The following is a 660-nucleotide window of genomic DNA, read 5'->3' as shown; positions in this document are numbered from 1 at the left end:
TCTAAATATCTAAAACAAAATGACAAGTTAATATAAAATTATTATTTGAATTTATGTCTTTTTTAATTTTTTTTACTAAAAATAATTTTGAATATAATCAAAACCAACATTTAATTTTTTACGATCCATTTTTATATAAAAATTGTCACACTTAAACTTATATAAAAATTGTCACACTTAAACTAGGATAATACTAACCCATTTTTAATCAAAATCAATTTTACAAAATCAATTTTATACATATTTTCGTTGATAAACTTTAATCAAAATACACAATCAATGAACCAATAGCGAAAACGATTCCACGACAGATTTCGATTTCTGAACCTTGGTCATCTTTTTTCATTTCCAGTGCAGTGCCTAGTTGGATTTTGTTATGCTGTATTGATTTAATTTGTAGTCCGTGAGACCGTGACCGTATAATAGAGTAGAAAAAGTTCAAGTTACAAAATAATAATAAACCAACCAATTATAAAATAATAATAAACCAACCAATAAAGCTAGATGAACAACTGTACAATCATTATTATTATACAACTAAAATTTGGAAAGCTTTCGTATAGGATTAATATAAACCAAATTGCATATTTCAAAGATTAAATATTATCATAACCTCATCCCATCCGTCACACAAGGTTATATTATCCTCTTCTTTATCAA

The sequence above is a fragment of the Arachis ipaensis genome, chromosome B03 (assembly GCF_000816755.2).
Source record: "Arachis ipaensis cultivar K30076 chromosome B03, Araip1.1, whole genome shotgun sequence".
Classification (NCBI taxonomy): domain Eukaryota; kingdom Viridiplantae; phylum Streptophyta; class Magnoliopsida; order Fabales; family Fabaceae; genus Arachis; species Arachis ipaensis.
This window is presented reverse-complemented; position numbering follows the sequence as displayed.